Consider the following 22,022-nt stretch of genomic DNA (forward strand, 5'->3'; position numbering starts at 1 on the left):
TTACATTAAACTCATGCAAAAACAACAACAACAACAACAAAAAAACCCTAAATAACCATATTTATAACTGAAAGGGAATTTTATTCTGTCCAGGTATGTATAAGCATATTTTTTCATCTATAGGAATGACTTGGGGGAAGTGACTTCTCTTATCCTCTATGAGACATGCAAGGCCCTGCCCACTAAATAACAGTAGTGCCCCTCCTCATCATGTGACAACCCAAATGGCCTCTCCCCCAAATTTCCAACATGCCCTTTGGGCTATTTCAGTGGACTTAGGATAATTAGAATCAATGTAAGTTCTTGAGTTAGGCTGAGAAAAATTACTGTATGGAAAACAGAATGGAGAAAAATGACTTTCTCAAAGAAGGGATAAGAAAAGTGCAGAAAAGTTTGTTGACAGTAAGTGAAATATGAGTAAACAGTTCCATGTGACCTAATGACCTTAGGCTGCTTGAGAGAGCACAATAACTAGACCAATGCTGTTTGGTAGAAATATAACATGAGTACAGTATAGTCTCAAGTTTTGCTCCACGACAAGAAAAGCCGCTGCAATGAGAAGCCTGTGCTCCGCAACGAAGAGCAGCCCCCACTCGCTGCAACTAGAGAAAACCCTCATGCATCTGTGAGACCTGGTGCAGCCAAAAATAAATAAAATTTTGAAAAATTTCTAGTAGTCACATTAAAAAAAAAAAGTAAAAAGAAACAGATGAAATTAACTTTAGGAATATATTTTATTTAACCCAGCATATCCCAAAATATTTTTTCAAGGTGTGATCAGTATGAAAACTATACTGAAGTATTTTTTATACCTCTAATACTAAGTCTTATTTTAAATTCCGTGAGTATTTTACACTTATAGCACGTCTCATGTTCCAAGTGAAAATTCTGTACCACTGCCAGCCAAGTCTTACTTGGTTATCACAGTGCTTAAATGTTAAAACTTGAATTTTGTATTTTCTAAGATGCTGTTGAGGGCAAGCTGAAAATCCCCAATGCAAACTGCCTTAAACAATGAGCACAGTTATTCTCTTACTTAAGTCAAGAGTTAGAGTGTGCCCTGGGATTGGTCAGTTCGGCAGTTCGTGATGTCATCCAGGACATGGGTTCTTCCCATCTTCCTGTCCTGACTTCCTCTAGCGGGCACTCTTCTCAAGGTTGTAAGATGGCATCCAGGAGCAAGATGGTGGCTCACACTTCCTTGTTTGTGTCCAAAAGGAGGGTGAAGACACTTCTCCCCCAAACTTGGAATATTCATTCTTTCTTTCAGTCTTATTGGGCCAAATGCCATGTCCCAATTGACTTACACAAATCATCTGGGTCAGACTATTGGATATTCTTGTATCAGATGCAGGAATGCCTTTGGGCATTCCCTCTTCATTTATTCACCATAAGAGACACCGTTTGTTATTGTCTTGTACTTGATTTCTTCATTCATTTACTGTATTCCATTGTCTCTGGAAGTGGCTGAGTTTGTGACCTCTTCATAAAACCTGGGCTCCAATAATTTTTGGCCAAGCCACACATACAACATTGTGTATAATTTTGCTTTAAGGGGATATTAAAAAATGGAGTAGGTTTAAAGGAGAGACCTAAGGTGACAAAGAGAGTTGAAATCATATTATATGAGGAATGTTGGAGGGAAAAGAGGTGCCAACCCATGAGAAATAGAGGGCTGCTGGGCAGGAATAGAGTGTCTTACATGTCTCAGGGATGACGGTAGGTCTATTTGTAACAGTTCTCTGCTCCCATCAATTTAGCTGCCTCTAATTTGTTCTGAACTGGAAGCTAGATAATTAAGCCTGTTAGAATAACATGTACTATGAGAACAAATAGGCTGTAATTGAGAGGCTGAGGTGCTTGCCTAAGAATAAAGTGTTTAAGCATCAATCCTTGAACTTGGTTACCCCTCGTCTACCTCTCTCATCTCATTTTCTTTTGATATGCTTGATACCTGAGGTTAGTTCTGACTAGGTAATATGATTTTATCATTTTCTAGCATATGCTAATAAATTTATGAATTATCCCTAGTAAATAATACTGTTGTGTGTGTGTGTGCTCAGTCTCTCAGTCGTGTCTGACGCTTGGTGATGCTATGGACTGTAGCCCACCAGTCTCCTCTGTCCATGGAATTGTCCAGGCAAGAATACTGGAGTGGGTTGCCATTTCCTACTTGAGGGGATCTTGCTGACTCAGGGATTGAACCCATGTCTCTTGCGTCTCCTGAATTGGCAGGCGGATTCTTTACCACTGCGTGCCCATGGCATCACAAAGAATTGGGCACGACTGAGTAGCCTGCTTCTCTCAGAATTGTGCAGAATTGTTTTACCAGGGAGGAGATTTTCAGTTAATTTTGCAGTCCACACCTGTATCCACTCTTGCCTGACTCCACCTGTTTGAGGACTGTGTATCCCTCACCTGCATGTTGTAGAGATTGGTTCATAGTTAGGACCTCAGACTTTATCTGTGGGCAGTGGGATGCCATTAATACATTTTTGAGAATGGGAACACTGAGATCAGCCTTACAGTTTATTAGGATTCCTCTTACTTCTTTTGGGGAGATGGGATCAAAGTGAAAGAAGCCAAGGGAATTCAAGAGCTCCTCTTTCCAAGGGAATATTTCTCCATCATCTCCAAGTGCCAGCCCAGCTCCACCCAGCATTGTAGTCACCTCCGTCAAATGTCAGGGGGATGGAGGGAATGTGTTCAGAAAGGAGTGCATTAATCAACCAGCCAGCATATTTCCCTAGGGTCCTCCTGACCTCTTGTGTCTGTGCGTAAGCCCCAAAGGAACCAGACTCTAACCTCTGTTTGGGCCATTCATGACCAAATGAATACCTGAATCATATAATAATTAGGGGGAAATTAGAAATCCTTCTAGGACAAAGGGAGTGTAAGTCATTGCCATTTTCTGAGAGGAAATTGAGAATTGAGGGCTCAAATATTCCTTAATTGCAGAGCAGTTCTAACAGCAGACTTTGACCTACCCTTATTATGGGCCATGCATTGTACAGAGTATGTCACATGAATTATTATACTTTATTCCCATCAGAAACATCTGAGGGAGTATTCTTATTCACATTCAGCAGATGAGAATATTGAGGCCTCAAGGAGTTTGACAGTTTCAAGGTCACATGATAGTAAATGATGGAGTCGGTTTAAACCCAAGCTATCTGACTACAGAGCCAACACTTGACACCCTAATGACTTTGGTTTCTCTGACGTTTAATTCAAGAAAGCTGAGACTGTCTCCTTCCACAAAACGATTGATGCCATACAATGAAACACAGCAAGGCTGAGTACTGCTGCTGTGCAGCACTGCCCAAGTATCACATGATCCTCATCACATGCAACTTAGACATACCTGTAAATATATAATCTCCACATTCCAGTGTGAGGTGTACCATCAGGCAGAACGCAGTCAATTGTCAAGCAGATGGCCCTAGCAATTGAGAATTAAACCATCTCTACAAGGTATAAATAAATAACAACATGGAAAGAAAGAAGTTTGCTAGATGCAAGATGCCAGCTGTAATTTCAAGAAAATGTTGATTGCATGCTTCAGGAACTATTTCACAAAGCCTTGCTCCAATACAGATTTTCCTTGTAAGGTAGCACGAAAAAAAAAGAGAGATTCTTATTTTTACTTGGTGTTTATTGTTTCTTCGTCAGCAGCTGTGCCGACGTGGTGTTGATTATGCAGAGAAGAATTATTTTGATTATTGACAGTTGGCATTCTTCTCATAATTTGGAGTTCTTCATCTCAGAATTGTTTCCTCACCTCCTCTCCTGTCTGCACATGAATAAAAATCTAAAAGCACTTGCCAGGATTCTTCCTCAAAGCAGCTGTTAGGAGGAACGTAGTTGAAAGTTCAGATGCAATTTGATTTTAAACTCTCCCTGCCGTTTATTCCTTTCTTTGAGCATCACTTCAGAGCAGTGGAGCTTGTGGGGTTCATCACAAGTGTCTGAAAGGCCTCTAGAAAGGATGCCACACTCTTTTGTGGATTGCCTTTCCCCTTCACCTTTGTTGGCGGGATGTCCTGTCTTTCCTTGCCATTCCATTCAGAACTGTATGCCTGCAGATTACCAGTTAGAGTTGGCTAAAATGAATAGTCTGTGCTACTTTCCATATTTTTTTTTTTTAATAAAAGACTGCTTGAAAAGCAAAAATGATCTGAAGGTCCCCCTTTTGGGTAATTTTCGCTTGGTATTTGTAACAGATTCCTCTGGTGTCTCATCTCAAATCTGCTTACCTATCTGTTTAAGCCTGGTTTAAGACAAACCACCTCTAGCACTCTCTCCCTGGAGGGAGTTAACACCCCTGAGGACAGCCCTCCATTTCAGGAGTCAGAAGCCACTGGAAAATGACCCAGCTCCTCCTCCTGTGGGTGAGAAGTTCTGAGAGGCATTTTATCTGCTTCTCAGAAATCCTGGAAGATTCAAGCATGCTGTCCACATCAGTGACCCCAGTGATTCCTTATGTTGGCTTTTTCTCTTCCCTAGCACCTACCTCTTTACCAGGGACATGCACCCAAATCCTTGTCTCTAGCTCTGCTTTTGGGGAAACACAAAATAAAACATTCTGTGTAAAAAAATTTTTTCCCCACTGGATTTCTCTATTACCCTCTCGCTGTTCTTATCCATTTTTTTTGTTTTGGAGTAAATAATAGAGTCTATTCTTTAAAAAAAATGTAGAGGTTATATAGATACATTAAAAATATTCTTTCTCTCCCTATATATATTTTTAAAGTATATGTACAAATGTGTGTATGTATCTTTACTTTTTGCATCTCTTTGTGGACAAAGAACATTGTAGGCAGAACTGTCTTGGGTCAGACACCTGGGGTTGAATTGCAGCCCTGCAGCCTTCAAGTCTTCTGAACTTGGGATAGTTCTTTACTCTTCCTAGGCCTTAGTTCCTGCTTCCATAAACTAAAGTGAGCATATTTATAGGGTTGTTATGCATATTAATTGGCATTGTGTGTGTGTAACACACTAGCATGGTTCCGAGCATTTAGCAAGCACTTAGCATATCTTCTCTGGTAGCTCAGCTGGTAAAGAATCTGCCTGCAATGTAGGAGACCCTGGTTCAATTCCTGGGTCAGGAAGATCCACTGGAGAAGGGATAGGCTACCCACTCCAGTAATCTTGGTCTTCCCTGGTGACTCAGATGGTAAAGAATCCACCTACAGTGTGAGAGATTTGGGTTCGATCCCTGCATTGGGAAGATCTCCTGGAGAAAGGAACGGCTACCCACTCCAGTATTCTGGTCTGGGGAATTCCATGGACTGTATAGTCCATGGGGTCGCAAAGAGCTGGACACAACTGAGCAACTTTCACTCACTAGCATATCTCAGTGATTATTATAAAAAACAAAACAAAGCAAATTTCTCTATCACACTGTGCATTCTTCCCCTACTTTCTAGGGAGGAGTGGGATGGGGGCAGGAAGGAAACCATCGTGTCTGCTGTATATCTTTCCAAAACTTTTTCTGTGTTTGCACAAACTTAAAAAATGCCTATGTATATGCATTTTTGTATATTTACTTTCTCTTTTATGCTTGTGGGACCATAGTATACATAGTCTTCTGCAATTTAACATCAGATCATGGACATTCTCCTAAGTCAGAATATGTACATCTGTTGCATTAAAAAATGGCCGTATGATATTGTTTTGCATGAATGAATCCATTTGGGAAGCTAATTTTATGTGTCAACTTGACAGGGCATGGGATGCTTAGATATTTTGGTCAAACATTATTTTGGATGTTTCTGTGGTGCTGTTTTTGGAGGAGTTTAACATTTAAATAATTAAAGTAAGGCAGATTGCCCTCCCTCATGTGGGGTGGGCCTCATCTAATCCATTGAATGCCTGAATAGAACAAAGGATTGATCCTCTCCTGGGAAGGGAGAATTTCCTCCAGTCTAATTGCCTTCAGTATGAGATATCAATATTTTTTCCTGCCTCTGAACTCAAACTAAAACACTCTTCCTGAGTCTTGAGCCTGCCTGCATTTGGACTGGAGCTGTACTATCAGCTCTCTTGGAACGTGCTAACTGTGGATCTTGGGACTTGTGAGCCTTCATAACTGCATGAGCCAATTCCTTATAATAAAAGAGCAGAGATATCACTTTGCCAGCAAAGGTCCATATAATCAAAGTTATGGTTTTTCCACTAGTCATGTATGGATGTGAGAGTTGGACTATAAAGAAAGCTGAGCACCAAAGAATTGATGCTTTCAAATTGTGGTGCTGGAGAAGACTCTTTAGAGTCTCTTGGACTACAGGGAGATCAAACTAGTCAATCCCAAAGGAAATCAACCCTGATAGTCATTGGAAGGACTGTTGCTGAAGTTGAAGATTCAATACTTTGGCCACCCGATGTGAAGATCTGAATCACTGGAAAAGACCCTGATGCTGGGAAAGATTGACGGCAGGAGGAGAAGGGGATGACAGAGGATGAGATGGTTGGATGGCATCACCAACTCAATGGGCATGAATTTAAGCTAACTCCAGGAGATAGTGGGGGACAGAGGAGCTTGGCATGCTGCAGTTCATGGGGTTGCAAAGAGTCAGACACAACTTAGCGACTGAACAACAACAATAACATATATCTATATCCATACTATATAATAACATACCTATATCCAAATAGGATACCTATATCCAAATAGGAAAAGGAGTACGTCAAGGCTGTATATTGTCACCCTGCTTATTTAACTTATATGCAGAGTACATCATGAGAAACGCTGGGCTAGAAGAAACACAAGCTGGAATCAAGATTGCCAGGAGAAATATCAATAACCTCAGATATGCAGATGACACCACTTTTATGGCGGAAAGTGAAGAAGAACTAAAGAGCCTCTTGATGAAAGTGAAACAGGAGAGTGAAAAAGTTGGGTTAAAGCTCAACGTTCAGAAAACTAAGATCATGGCATCTGGTCCCATCACTCCATGGGAAATAGATGGGGAAACAGTGGAAACAGTGTCAGACTTGACTTTTTTGGGCTCCAGAATCACTGCTGATGGTGACTGCAGCCATGAAATTAAAAGATGCTTACTCCTTGGAAGGAAGGTTATGGCCAACCTAGATAGCATGTTTAAAAGCAGAGACATTACTTTGCCAACAAAAGTCCGTCTAGTCAAAGCTATGGTTTTTCCAGTGGTCATGTATGGAGGTAAGAGTTGGACGGTGAAGAAAGCTGAGCGCCGCAGAATTGATGCTTTTGAACTGTGGTGTTGGAGAAGACTCTTGAGAGTCCCTTGGACTGCAAGAGGATCCAACCAGTCCATCCTAAAGGAGATCAGTCCTGGGTGTTCATTGGAAGGACTGATGTTGAAGCTGAAACTCCAATACTTTGGCCACCTCATGCGAGGGGTTGACTCATTGGAAAAGACCCTAATGCTGGGTAGGATTGGGGGCGGGAGGAGAAGGGGACGACAGAGGATGAGATGGTTGGATGGCATCACCGACTCGATGGACATGGGTTTGGGTAGACTCCGGGAGTTGGTGATGGACAGAGAGGCCTGGCGTGCTGCAATTCATGGGGTCGCAAAGAGTCGGACACGACTGAGCGACTGAACTGAACTGAACTGATATCCATACTGTGTGTGTTCTACTGTGCTTAGTTGCTCAGTTGTGTCTGGCTCTTTGCGACCCCATGGACAATAGCCCGCCAGGCTCCTCTGTCCATGGGGATTCTCCAGGCAAGAATACTGGAGTGGGTTTCCATGCCCTCCTCCAGGGGATCTTCCCAAACCAGGGATTGAACTCAGGTTTCCTGCATTGCAGGCAGATTCTTTTCCACCTGACCAAACAGGGAAGCCCAAATCTATACATATATGTAAATTAATAGGGGAAACATTCATACATTACATAATTAATGGGAGAAAGGGCGAAACAATGGTGTATTAGCCAGGCTTGCCTAGAGAAACAGAACCAGTATGTACATACATGTTTGAGAGAAACTGGTAAGATGGCTGCGGTCTTGTCACGGAGACTCTGACTCTTTTTTAATTCATCAGAGACTTCCCCATTCCCACCATCGCCTTTAAATAGATCAGCTTTCTTGGACTCAGTCTTTCTTCTTGATTTCCAGGCTCACAGCCTACTGTTTAAGGATACAGTCCCCAAGGATGTCATGATGATGCAGGATAAAGTCACTCTCAGGAGGATAACAGTCCTGGCTTCAAAGCTGACCCAAGGGAGCTGTTAGAACAGCGCTCTCTGAAAGTTCCTGTGCCTTCTCTGAAGATATGAGACAACTAAGAGTCAGACGGGTTTTCATAACCTCTTAGCAATATCCAGGTCCTTCAATGTAGTGTTTCTGAAGGCTGTAGGCAGACTACGCAAACCCAGAACTCTTTATCTGTGATTTTACTTCAAAAGTACTTTGTTCGGGACATATTTTTATGTCCAGCAGCAGCAGCAGCCCTGAGCATGGAGCTCTCCAGCTCCAAGGAAGGCAAAGCTTAAAAGGGGACCATGTGCAGTTTAGGATTTCCCAGCTTCTCTCCTACCTGGAAGTAAAAGAAGATTCATGGTGTTGGATGCTCTGAATTGAGGGTCAGGATGAAGTGGACTCGCCTTTGTTGAATGGCCCTATTTTGATCTACAAAGCCCAGCATGAGCTGCTATGGCTCTCAGGAACCAGCTATTCACACAAGTCCTGCCTCTTGGAGGCCACAAGTATAAAGAAAGAAGAATACTGAAACAAGTCAGATGTCACGCATCTGTTCTATTCCATTCTCCTCTCTTCTATTCTCTTCCACTCCATTCTATGCTGTTATATTTAATTACTAGACATTCTAGGCTGTGTGGTCCCATTCCATTTGAACTTGGGACTTTTTATTCTATGTTATTCTGGTTCATTCTCTTCCATCTCATTTCTTCCCACTCCGTCGCATTTCATTCCATTTTACAGCTGTGTAGAATGAGTTCTTGCCTAATGCAAGGGATGTTACTAGATATTACGAAGAAAGGCTGTGTGTGTGTGTGTGTGTGTGTGTGTGTGTGTATGTACACATGTGTTTTGAAGAGTAGTTTTCAGGATATCATTATAGTAGACAAAAATTCCATATGTCTTGCACCTGTCTCTAAGAATGTTCAGGAGGCAGTCTTAAGTGAATTTGAAATATTACAAAATAAAGATTTACCCGGGCTTCTCATGTGGTGCAGTGGTAAAGAATACGCCTGCCAATGCAGGAGACACAAGAAATGAAGATTCCATCAATGGCAACCCGGTCCAGTGTTCTTGCTTGAAGAATCCCATGAACAGAGGAGCCTGGTGGGCTATAGTCCATGGGGTTTCAAAGAGTCGGACACGACTGAGCAACTAAGCATGCACGCACAAAATTTACCTAGAAAGCTTTGGTACTTGCAGTGAGTTAAAGAGAATTCAAGGCTTTAAGTCCTTTATGTTTGTTTTCTAGTGATCTGTAGGAGACCATGTTTACTAGCAATGCAAATCCTATGGTAAATTAAGATGAATTTCAGTCTATATTTAAAAGTTTAAAAGGTGGAAGACACCAAATTACAAAAAGAACCATAAAGTGAGTGTGTGTATGTGTGTGGGTGTGCTCAGTCATGTCCGACTCTTTGTAATCCCAGGACTGTAGCCCACCAGGCTCTTCTGTCCATAGGATTTTCCCTGCATAGATAGTAGAGTGAGTTGCCATTTCCTCCTCCAGGTGATCTTTCCAACCTAGGGACCAAACTCATGTTTCCTGAGTCTCCTGCATTGGCAGCAGGTTCTTTACCACTGAGCCATCTGGAAATCCTGTAAGGTGAATAGAGAAGGTATATGCTTTCAAATGTATTTCTCAATTGTCCTTCTTCGATGTTGGCTGCAATGTGGACATTGACATCTTTTTGTTTTGTTTTTTTTCTTGGAAAGTCAGTTATTCTGGGAATAAAATATGTCCTCAAGAGGTAGTCTAGTGTCATTGTTAGTAAGATCATGGGCTTTTATAAAGAACTGAGTTAGACGATCAGTTCTACTAATTCTAGCCATATGAACTAAGGCGTGTTCCTTAAGCACTTGGATAATAGTCTCTTTGATGGTGTTCTTGAAAAAAATTAAGTGAGATAATGCATGTGGAGTGCTTAGGGTCATATTACCAATATTAAGTGGTCAATAAATGTCAGTTATTAGTTGAAAAATAGAGACAGTATAATGCTTTTAGGGATGTTTTTGAGGGTAAACTGAGATGCTTATAAAGCATTTAGGTCACGTGGTAAGCCCTCAACTAGATGTTCAGATCATTGACACCATTGTTTTTGTTATTACATCTTATCTGTACAATATGGATAATATAATTAACTTAGTATAGTTGTAAAGATGAATTGAGATAATGTGTGTGAAGTATATTTAGTGTTGTGCCTGGCACAGAGTGAGAACCAAATAAATTTTAAACTGCTGGGGGACAGGAATTGTGTTACTTACACTGAGTACCCCAGCCTCATGCTTGACACATAGAAGGTATCCACTAAGTATTTTGTAAATAAATGAATGAATCACTGTATTATAAATTAGGTTCTATTCTACCGCAAATGTAAAAGGAGATCTTGGAAAAATGTTCTGGTCTCCTTTAGAATCTGATGACCCCTGAAAAATGAGGAATAAAATAAACCCGAGGAGACAGGATGTTCCCAAACTCTGAGATCATCGTCCTAATCCCCTACATTAGAAAGGTCTTTATGGTTCACAAAGAATGTTCACATCCATTATGTCATCCAATATAAAAAAATTAAAATAAAACAAGCAAAAAATGTCCTTAGGGTCGGCCTGGACAAGGAACTCAATCTCTTACAAATGGTTTAAAGCCCCCTCTGCTTATAGATATTGCTTATAGAAAACTGCAGGCACAGAAATGCTACCCAGCTTGATTTAGCTTAAAGAAACCTTTTGTGACCTTATAAACAAACACAGCCCAGTGGGAACTCAAGTGGAATTTCAGAATTTTGAAGATGAGCTGAGAGAATTTGCTCAGAAATGGGGCATATTAAAACAATCTCTACCAAAGGAGTGAAACAATAAAGAGATTGACTCAGAAGAGAACAAAAAGGCTAGTCCTGCTTATTGGTGAGCAGTGAGCTCCTGACTCATTAGAACTGTTGACTATAGCAATAATGTTTGGGAACATTGCAGTCTCATGAGCGAGCTTATAATGATGTTCATCTCGTGTGGATGGACGGCCTTACATAAACTCTGACTGCTCGTGGAAAGAGCTTCTTATCCTTAAAGTATGCTATGAGAATGAGACTGGGCAAGGCTGATTAAAAGACATTTTTATGAATATAAATGTCAACTTTGAAATGCCTGTTGTCTGATACAGTGCCGTGTATTCATGCATGCATTGGGTAAATGTGTTTCAACCTTTTGTCCTGAGTGAGTGGGTTAGGCCAGTTGGTTAATTTGAGTCATTGAAAGAGAGACAAGTGCTGTATTGGTCGAGGTCCCAGCAAGAAACAGATGGTTCAAATGGAGTTTCAAATGGCGGGACTTGATTGACCAAGATATGAGCAAGTCTGCTCCCAGATAAGTCAAATGAATAGACAAAAGGACTGAAGTATGAGCTGGGTTGCAAAGTATGAACAAGGGGTTGTGAATGAGGTCCCTAGACACTAGCCACAAGAAGCTGTGTGAACCCCTCAGGTGTACCTAGCATTAGGGCAATCCAAAAGCTCACAGGAGCTGTGATCCTGGAAGAACACAGACACCATCATAGATGTGGGAAAGCAGGGAAGAGGCTCTGGCCTCTCTCCTGTCTCTTGCTCTGGTTCCCTGCAGGTATTTCCCAGTGATCAAACCCATCCGGTTGCTAGCAGGTGAGGGAACCTAGGAAGAAGTCTGCTGGGGCTCCCAGGGACAGAACAGGACAGAAAAAGCTGGATCTCGGGGTGGGTCATCCCATCTTTGTCACAACTACTCTTTCTGGCATTGTAGGGTAAAAGCTGGCATAGATAATAAGGAAATGAATGTGTATAGCTGTGTCATTAAAACTTTATTTACAAAACAGTCAGTGGGCCAGTTCTTCAGTTACAGTTCACTGACCCTTGGCCTTAACCTCTGACTTATCAGAAAATGGTTTATACATTGAGTCCAGCATAAGCACAGTTACTCAGTTCCTGGGTAGCAGCAGACAACAGCAGCAATGTCCTCGTTAACTCTTTCTGGCTGGGACCTATCCTCACTTGGTTTCTGCCTTGGGTATCATATAAGTTGAAGCAGTTGCTCCACACAGGCTTAATGCACACCAGAGAAGACTTTGGTGGAAGCCTTCAGCACACTTGAAATGAGGACATAAATAATTCAAGTGAATCCATAAATGATTCAAGCTTATTCCAGTAGTGTGTGCGTGGACACAAGTGTGTGTGTTGTGTTCTGTGTCATGAGCAAAAGGGCAACGTTGAGACACATATGGACCAGTGGGCACAGCTCAAAGGAACATAATCTGTCTCCTCGTTAAGCCAGTGGACTTTGGGGAGATGAGAGTAGAAGTGAACAATGACTACCCCAGTAAGAACAAGCAGAAGCCTTTTATTAAAAAGCCTGTTATAGCAGGAGAGTCAACCACCATCACTGGTGTTTGGCAAAGACTGAGAGGCAGGCAGGGGAGAGGGAAAGTTTTATAGTGAGAAAAGGGAAGGCTTCAGTGTGTTCTGATTGAAGGATGTCCTCCTGGGGAAGCTGGGGGCAGGCCAGCTAGGAGCGGGACATCCTAGCGGCTTGGTTTGGGAGCATATTTGGCTTTCTCTCGTTGGTCCTGAGTTGGAAGAGAAGGCAAAAATGAGAGAAGCTGGCATTGTTGACCAAGTTCTGCCTGGTTTGGATTGATTGCTACCAAGTTTGTGGTTTGGCCTCCCAGGCTGGATGTTCAAGTGGTATAGTTGGTCTGGCCATCGGCCGTTTATATATTCAGTCTCTCATGTTATACAGGTTAGTGCTGACTCTCTGTCCTGGCTCTGTCTCCACTTAGATGTTGTTAAGACAGGAAGAGCATCTCAGCAACCAGCTCCTCTGTACTGTACCAACTCACGTGGGCCTCCGTGGCCGTGAACATTTTCCTTACTGTGACTCACAGTGGATGTCCAATTGCCCGATTATCACACCACTGACTTAGTGTTACCAGGAGGAGCTATGGCCTCATTCTCTGAATTCCCCTATACAACTCACTCTTATGTCAATCCTTTTATATAAATCTCACATTCTTCCCTTAATGACCTCATCCTTGACAGCATAATCTTGTTCCTCCCCAGGTCTCCCCATGAGGTGGATCCAACTAGGTCATGTACACATGCTTCTCCAGTCATTCCTTACCTCATTTGTCATAATTTTATCGCCCCAAGAGACATTCCTGAGCCAGGCTGACCTGGTGTGGAGTGTACCTGGTAGAATCTCCATTCAGGCCTGAACAGCCATGGTCAGGTTCCTTCTGTGTCCAGGTTTCTCTCTCGTGAGTGTGGGTAAAAGATTGCACATCCTTTCACAGGTCTGTGCATTTTCTCTTCTTGCCTCAGTTCTTCCTTCCTACAAGGTTTATCTCTCTCTCTCCTCTGCATTTGGCTGGATTGAACAGTTTGTCGTGAATTTGCTAAACTAGTGGATGCCTTCCCTTTCTTCTAAAATAAAATGTATAGCTCCCCAAATTTAGTTTCTGATCACTTCTCTCTCAACAGCCACTACCCTCTCTGCTCTGAAGCAGACAACCCCCGTAGGCAGTTTCTTTGTATGTGTGTGCGTTTGTTCACCTGACTCAAATGACAACATTCTTTTTCATAGACTTGGAAACCCTTGGAGCTGAAACAGATCTCAGAAGTCAGGGAGGTTAATATTCTCCAAATGGGATGCATAACGCTGGATAGGTGTACATGGTGATGTTGGCTAAGCATTTCATTAACTTTAGTTGTTGTGTATTTATTTTAGCTATTAGAAAAATTTATGTAATTGTTACATTAAACTACGTGAGTTCATAAACATTACTGTCGAGGATGAGGCTGAGGCATATGGTATCTTAGAAACTTATTGTTCTCTGTGTATATGAACTGTAGGTACTGACAGGTAGTACTTAGATATGATTAAGATCATGAAAGTAGAATTTTTGGAAGCACCGATCTGCTCCAACTTCCTCAGGGCTACACAAGAGGAAACTGAGTCTTTGAAAAGAGACAAGTTTTATTCAGGGCCCCTCAGCTCCATAGAAGCAGAACTAGAGTTAGATCAGGTCCAGATTCCCTGTGTTCTTTCATTCAGTTCCCAAAGACTCCTCCTTGGAAACTGTGAGTTCAGCTGCAAAATGAAGACCATGGTCTATAACAGCTCCTCGGGGATGGATTTGCAAAAGCACAAGAAGCTGGACAAAAGCCTATTCTAACTACATGGCGAATTACCTGAACAAGTCCAAGAGCCTCATTTTCAGAGATAAAAACTGGTCGTTTATTGAATCTAGAACAACTGAAACTTTGCTGGGTAACAAGGTAAATGAATGCACTGCACCATTCACTGCCGTGGAGGCCCACAAGCTGCTGGTTGCTCTGCGTAATGGGAGATTCAGAATGCAGTTAATGGGTTAGTGTAGTTTTTATTGTAAAGGCAAAGTAAATTAAACTCATAGTTTTAATTAAATTTGAATTGGCTGTGATTTTACTCAGTTTTAAAGGCCACTTGAGACACTAGCGTTGCACTTAAAATCTAGTGTTGTAATTAGTGACATCTACATTTATTATAATGGTTACTGCACTTTATTGAATTTATTCAGGGGTAAACAAAAGCTCAGCATCTAAAGAGCGTGGATTCCAAGCTAGGTTGGCTTTGGGAGCCTGTTTTGTTTCTGTTAGAATGTCAGGTGATAATGCTGATCTTAGAAAGTGAGGTCTGGGGTTTAGCCCTCCAGCCACAAACTTAACATCATGGGCTGCCTCAAACCAGAACTGTCCCAAAATGTTATACTTTTTACTGTATTTTTTTTTAATCTGGAAAATCCAAGTTAGGTGTGTGTTTGAGCATCCCTCAATCCTCCAGTTCTTCTAGAATTCAAGGTCCACTAATCTAGATTTGGAGACACCATCAAGCAACCATTAATTTGATCTGGAAATCATAGAAGCTTCTTGGCAGCTCCAGGAAATGTTAGCGAAGGAAGGTGCTGGCTTCTGGAGGAGGGCAGTGTCTGGGCGGCTCAGTATCATCTATTGTCCCAGATAGAACTGGGCCCTAAAAGGGGATTCTCATAACTTGGGTGTGTGGAGGATCACCTGAGAGGCTTGTTGTAATACAGTGTCAGGGATTCATCTGTAGAAGTTCTGGTTTAGTAAATGCCCAGGGAACACCTCATTTTGAGAAAGTCTGCTCTAAAGTGTTAATTCAGTTTAATGAAATCCTCAAAAAGACACCTGATTAACGGAAGTAAGAGTATCTTCTCAGAGGGTCACCGTGTTATATACTCTGTCGGGAGGCCTGTGTGGTAATGGTCTCTTAGAATTGTTTGGTAAGAGTGAGATTAAAGCAAGGATTGTATTTTTAATTAAAAATTGGTTAATGCTCAGAAAGTAATTCAGAAGTATATAACATAAAAGATGAATTACTCTTAGTCCATTCAGTCTTCCTCCCCAGGGGCAAATATCTCACTATCTGGTATGTTACTTCTGGAGAGATATTTGCCTCCTTTATAAGCATAGATATAAGTAGATACTTCCCTACTAGATTGCCTTACTTGTTACTTTGTTCTGTGTTCCAAGGGATTTCCTCTGCTTTGTCTTCTTATGTTCTTTGTTTATTGCTTTTATGTACCATCCTATTCTTGTTTAATGGATACAAAAACTTTCTCAAGGTTTTTGAAGATAACAGGATTTTTTTTTTTCTTTCTGTTTTTTGGGCATACTATCTCAATTTTCTCTGTTACCACACTTCTCATTGTTTTTCTTGATCTTTTTCTGGAAAGCAGTAGGCATAGTGGTCCCCTTTTTCAGATATGAGAATGGAAGCAAAAGGGAACTCTGGGTGTGGACTGGGGTGCTTGACTATCAGATTTCTCTTCTGGTACAACAGGCAAGAATCCGGACTCTGCTTTGGGACTCCTAATGCCAACATGCGGAGTGCTGTCCACGTTCAAACTCACTCTAGCTGCCCTGTTTTTCTCTGTTTATTCAATTTTTTTAGAGGAAGAGTTTTTGCTATTGTTATTGCTGTTGTTTTTTCCTGTTTTTTTTTTTAATTGCAGGTAAACATCTGCCTTTATGACATTTTGAATATCCCATGTGTAGAACTTTAATTAATCCCACTTTCTTCCTTCCTGTTCTCATTGATGTTCATGAGTTCCAAACCTCACTGGAACTCTCTCTTTTTAAGACATAGTGGGTAAAACTCAGAGTTTTTCAGGAGCATGACACATATGCTTACTAACCAGTCTAAAATTTGAACAAGTTGATTGTTAGCAAACCAGTACAAGTAAACAAACCTGAGTATTTTAGTAGGGACCAATACTTGGGGCTCTCCCACATTAGTCACATGAATTTTAGGGTTGAATCTGTAGTAACTGTGTCTGTAAAGAACAGTGAACTTTGATCAGAGATGTAACAAATCTGAATCATTTGTGTCTGATTCCTTCACTGCAAACTCATTAACTTGGAATCTATAGGGCTTGAGTCTACTTAATGGCAATCAATCAAACAATCAAAAAAAATAGCAAAGAAAAATCCCAAATTCAATGAACATGGATGCAACAGGAAAAATTTTGTGATTTCTTTTTAATCAATATAAATTCAATTACTTGTATTCTGATTTTCACTGTCATCTCTGGAGCATTGAACACCGATTTCAGAATTCCAGAGTTTGTTCACAAGAGCTATAATAGTCAAAATATTTTAGACCTTGATAGGGCCTTAATGTGTAGGTAAAAAATGAAGGAATCCATATTGGGAAGAAATTAAAAATTTAGGCTTTGAATTTAGGTAGGTCTGGGTTCTCATCTGCCTTGACTTAAAGGTGATAGTGTTGATTCTCATGTTCTGCTAATGTCAGAACTATTTATATGACTCTATCCTCTGTTACATGACTGCAGGAGAATTTAGGAAATATGGGACCACATAGACTATTTGGGGAGCTCTCTTTGGCAGGTTCAGCCATCACCATTATCAAATCCAAAGAGATGAAATACCATTTGTTTTGTCTACAGAACCAGTCCAGTTATAAGCAGAGTTATGTTTTGAAGCAAGATAAGGAGTTTTGAGCTACAGTTGAGGACTGTATCCAAAAGTCTTTTATTCTATGTTACAGTTAAACTTAGGTTCCCAGAAGTTGAGCAATCTTCTCAAGATGCGGGATGAATTAGGAATAGAGCTGAATTTTATTCTTTCTGCTTAACCACCCTGCCTGTCTTCTGGAGATTTCTGTAGTATCTTTTTGTGATTATTTCTGTGACATTTTTCCTTCAAATCACCAAATTGTTTATTATCACCTAGAAAGAATAAGTCTTTCAGTGAAATGTATGAGCATGTAAATTTTATGATAATGAGAAACACTTCCTCCTAAAACTAGGATAGAGCATCTGGAAACATAAAATTCATATTAAAATGACTGAAGAGACGCCCCTCCTCCCAATCAAAGTAATTAAAGCTTGGTTGCAAGGATTTGTATTAAGATTAGGAAATGCTTCTTTAGGTTATGTTGTGGTGAAATCTTGTCACAATAACAAAACAGTCTTCTAACATATGGATGAACTCGGGGCTTCATTGTTGAAGAGCATTCTTCCTCGCACTATGAGTCTGAACATTACATATCAATAAAAATGTGTGAAGTTAGTAGGGACTATCTACATACTAGGTTGGCCTTCCATTTTGGTGGATGAAATATGGCCATAGATTCTTTAACATACTTCCCAGGGAAAAGTGGGTTTTCCCTGAGAGAACAGCTCTGTGGCTGCTTAGACCAATAGGCTGGAAGAAGACGGTGGAAGGGACAATTTCCAGCGTAAGTGTACAGGCCCAGGCTAAAGCAGTTTCTATTTCATGTCTCTTAAAATACTCATTCTGGAATCCTTAACCTTCATGTGGACAGACAAACCTTGGGAGAGAGAGGGCTCCAGCTGTACTCAGCTCTCTAGTTACTCCTGCTAAGGCACCAGACATGGGGAAAAGAAGCCATCTTGGACATAGACCCCCTTCAGCCCCAACTACTATACATAAAGCTGTGTGGATCAGAGACAAAGTACCTGGCTGAACTTTTTCTGAATTCCTAGCCAATAAAACTGTGAGCAAATAAAATGGTTATTTAAGCTATCAACTTTTTTTTATTTTATAATTTTATTTCCCATTATGGTTTATATTTTTGTTGATTCTTAGTTGCTAAGTCATGTCTGACTCTTTGCGACCCCTTGGCTCCTCTGTCCATGAGATTTCCTAGCAAGAATACTGGAGTGGGTTGCCATTTCCTTCTCCAGGGGATCTTTCCAGCCTAGGGACTGAACCTGCGTCTCCTGCATTGCAGGTGAATTACTTACCAGTAAGCCTCCTGGGAACCTGTAGTGTTTGTCACAGGATATTGACTATAATTCACTGTGCTGTACAGTAGGACCTTGTTTATCCATTCTGTAAATAACAGTTTGCATCTGCTAACCCCAGATTCCCAATTCATCCCGCCTCCAGCCCCCTTTGGCAACCACAAGTCTGTTCTCTATGTCTGTGAGTCTGTTTCTGTTTCATAAAAGTTCATTTGTGTCATGTTTTCGATTCCATATATAAATGATATCATATGGGATTTGTCTTTCTCTTTTTGATTTACTTAGTATAATAATCTCTAGTTCCATCCATGATGCTGCAAATGGCATTATTTCATTATTATTTTATGACTGAGTAGTATTTCACTGTGTATATGCACCACATCTTTTGTATTTATTTATCTGTTGATAGACATTTAGGTTATTTCCATCTCTTAGCTATTGTGAATAGTTAAGCCATCAACTTTGGGTTGCTTTATTACGTAGAAATTGATGACTGGTACGTCTCTCACCTATGATTCATATCTAGTTTTGAGTTTAAGCTCTGGAACTAGCCTGCTTGGGTTTAAATTTGATCACCAAGTCTTAGTAGCCATGTGATCTCAAACAAATTATGTTAATTCTCTCTGCTTCAGATTTTTCATCTATAAACTTAAAATACTGAAATTCATCTTGTAAGGTAGTTGTGAGGACTAAATATGTTAAATATGGTACTTAAAGCAATGCCCAATAAACATTTATTCAGCAATACACTGAGCACCTACTAAGTGGCAAATACTGTTCCCAGTCAGTTCAGTTGCTCAGTTGTGTTTGACTCTTTGCGACCCCGTGGACCGCAACATGCCAGGCCTTCCTGTCCATCACCAACTCCCAGAGTTTACTCAAACTCATGTCCGTTGAGTTGGTGATGCCATCCAACCATCTCATCCTCTGTCGTCCCCTTCTTCTCCCACCTTCAATCTTTCCCAGCATCAGAGTCTTTTCCAGTGAGTCAGCTCTTCACATCAGGTGGCCAAAGTATTGGAGTTTCAGCTTCAACATCAGTCCTTCCAATGAATATTCAGGACTGATTTCCTTTAGGATGGATTGGTTGGATCTCCTTGCAGTCCAAGGGACTCTCAAGAGTCTTCTCCAACACCACAGTTCAAAAGCATCAATTCTTTGGTGCTCAGCTTTCTTTATAGTCCAACTCTCACATCCATACATGACCACTGGAAAAACCATAGCCTTGACTAGATGGACTTTTGTTGAAAAAGTAAGTCTCTGCTTTTTAATATGCTGTCTAGCTTGCTCATAACTTTTCTCCCAAGGAGTAAGTGTCTTTTAATTTCATGGCTGCAGTCACCATCTGCAGTGATTTTGGAGCCCAAATAAATGAAGTCTGCCACTGTTTCCACTGTTTCTCCATCTATTTGCCATGAAGTGATAGGACCAGATGCCATGATCTTAGTTTTCTGAATGTTGAGCTTTAAGACAACTTTTTCCTTCTCCTCTCTCACTTTCATCAAGAGGCTTTTTAGTTCTTCTTCACTTTCTGCCAAAAGTGTGGTGTCAATCTGCATATCTGAGGTTATTGATATTTCTCCCTGCAATCTTGATTCCAGCTTGTGCTTTCTCCAGCCCAGCATTTCTCATGATGTACTCTGCATATAAGTTAAATAAGCAGGGTGACAATATACAGCCTTGATGTACTCCTTTTCCTATTTGGAACCAGTCTGTTGTTCCATGTCCAGTTCTAACTGTTGCTTCCTGACCTGCTGTTCTAGGCTTGGGGCATATCAGTGAAAAAAATAGGCAGCAAGTCCTGGCTTTGTATAACATTTATCTTTTTTTAAGATTTTTTTTTTTAATGTGGACCATTTAAAAAATCTTCATTGAATTTGTTACAATATTGCTTCTGTCTTATGTCTTGGTTTTTCAACCCAGAGGCATGTAGGATCTTAACTTCCTGACCAGGGATCGAACCCACACTTCCTGCATTGAAAGGTGAAATCTTAACCAGTGGACTCCAGGGAAGTTTGTCATATACATCTTAAATGAACAGATGAATAAAACCCAGAACTCTTGGAATCAAGGGCCTTCTTAGACTCAGGATGTATCAGTTAAATTGTGCTCCTTTGTCACATTTCTCCACAGCTCTGCTTTCTTATGTGGATAATCTTTGACTATGGTGATGGTTAAGTCACTATAATAGTAATTATGATGACTTACAGGGATGATCAAGAGCAGCCTTTGAAAGGAAAGCAGCTGTGTAACTATGGACGACTGAACTCTCTGAGTCAGTTTGATTATCTGTAAAATGGACCATTATACTGAAAGCAGTTTAAGGTCTCTCCTGCCTCTGATGACTTGTGTGTGACAAGAGGCCACCAAGAAGGGTGTGTGGGGAAGGAATTAAGAGCGCTTTCTCTGTTGGCAAAGGTGAGGGGATTAGAGCCATTTGGATGGTTTTTTCTAAACTTGGAATTTGCATCCATGGTCTGATATGTCTACGTGTAGTTTCAGGGACAGTAGAAAAGCATATTTAAAGAGTGATTTGGAAAAGGTAAGGCACATGACTGCCATGCTGCAGAGTTATTTGCATGTAGGTGGCCATGAAGAGGATATTTGCACCAGTAAGAGGCTCCTTCATTCTCATGCTCAGACATTCAGCACACAGCACTCTCTGTCCATCTCTTTCTCAAATTCACATGCCTTTTACAGCAGGGCAATCACTCTGACTTATTGAAGTTACCAATACCTCTGCTTGGAGCCTCATGAGCTGGTATTTTCATTTATTCATGCATTTGTTCTATGACTATGTGCAGTGCAATCATTTAGTGCTAGATATACACAGGCGACTGTAATGTTTTGTGTTAATTGCACCAACAGAGGTTTGCCCAGGATTCCATAAGAGCTGGGGAAAGAGGCTTTGGCCAGGCTGGGAGGCTTAGGACAGAAGTCAAGGACATCTGTTGTATTTGTCTTTCTAGCACCCCTTCCCTTCGTTGCAGGCAACGGGCCTCTTTCTAGTGAAGGATAAATCCTACGTGTTCTAAGTGGGACTGACTCAGCAACCCCTGGCATGTGACCCAGACACATAAATGTCTCCCCTAGGAATTTTATGACACAGGCATTGGCAGAGACTCATTTTGTTAGGGTTGCTAATCTGAAGGGGTATAAATTTGGGATGGCCACTGATCATCTTTCCAATCACTTGAAGAAAGTCCGATTATGAATGGAACATACATTAAGACAGCTGCAGAGACACTTCCCTAATCAATGGAAAGTAATTGAAATTTGGCTCAAAGATTTATATGAAAATCAGAAAATGCACCTTTTAAATTTTAGGCTGCTGCTTTCCTATTACAGTGATGACACTGTCTTGAATGGAGGGAAAGACAAAGTCCTAATAAATAGCATTCAAGTGCCTGGATCCAACTGTGCCTGAAGCTAGACATTTAGTTCTGTACTTGTTATATAGTTGCTCCCCCAACTTTTTAGCTCAAGGTAGATTTGTATTATCTGCAAGTTCAAAGGTTTGCTGGA

At 40.9% G+C, this 22,022-nt stretch overlaps 1 long non-coding RNA gene across 5 annotated transcripts in view; it reads left to right on the forward strand.

Annotated features, from left to right (window-relative positions):
* Positions 1–22,022, forward strand: part of LOC145515882 (uncharacterized) — a 378,733-nt gene that overhangs the window by 19,328 nt on the left and 337,383 nt on the right. Inside the window, exon 2 of one of the 5 annotated variants that reach the window (XR_014061093.1) lies at positions 8,102–8,719. The exons of 3 other annotated variants lie outside the window; for them this stretch is intronic. This is a non-coding gene — a long non-coding RNA (uncharacterized LOC145515882). Of the gene's footprint in view, positions 1–8,101; positions 9,931–22,022 lie in introns of those variants that run through there. One more of the 5 variants, XR_014061090.1, reaches the window with a different exon arrangement.

This window comes from Giraffa tippelskirchi, chromosome 7, assembly GCF_054371585.1.
Source record: "Giraffa tippelskirchi isolate mGirTip1 chromosome 7, T2T-mGirTip1v1.2.pri, whole genome shotgun sequence".
NCBI classification, from domain to species: Eukaryota; Metazoa; Chordata; class Mammalia; order Artiodactyla; family Giraffidae; genus Giraffa; species Giraffa tippelskirchi.